The 379-nt window shown below is 40.1% G+C and overlaps 1 protein-coding gene across 1 annotated transcript in view; it reads right to left on the bottom strand.

The window, feature by feature from the left end:
- cd34 (CD34 molecule) overlaps nt 1-379 on the bottom strand; it is a 17,599-nt gene that overhangs the window by 2,509 nt on the left and 14,711 nt on the right. The window lies entirely within an intron of this gene.

The following is a 379-nucleotide window of genomic DNA, read 5'->3' as shown; positions in this document are numbered from 1 at the left end:
GCATTTTTATGCCCTACAATACTATTTCTATTGATGCATCACTGTACTATGACCTTTTTATGACCTTTTATGCCATAATCTACTATGATGTTTTTTTGACGTTTTATGTCATACTATACTATGACGTTAATTGGTATTTTGATGGCTTCATATACTATGTCATTTCATTCCTTACCATATTATGACGTTTTTATGAACTTTTATGTCTTAATATACTATAATCCATCCATTTTCTACCGCTTATCCTCTAATAGGGTCGCGGGGGGGCTGGAGCCTATCCCAGCATCTTTTCGGGCGAGAGGCAGCGTACGCCCTGGACAGGTCGCCAGTCCATCGCAGGGCAAACACATAGAGACAGACAACCATTCACACTCACAGC

The sequence above is a fragment of the Seriola lalandi genome, unplaced genomic scaffold (genome assembly GCF_002814215.2).
Source record: "Seriola lalandi dorsalis isolate HSWRI2012SDOR001 ecotype SW California unplaced genomic scaffold, Sedor1 jcf7180002054554, whole genome shotgun sequence".
In the NCBI taxonomy this organism is placed as follows: Eukaryota; Metazoa; Chordata; class Actinopteri; order Carangiformes; family Carangidae; genus Seriola; species Seriola lalandi.
Note: the sequence above shows the minus strand (reverse complement) of the source record. Positions and strands in the feature narration are given on the sequence as shown.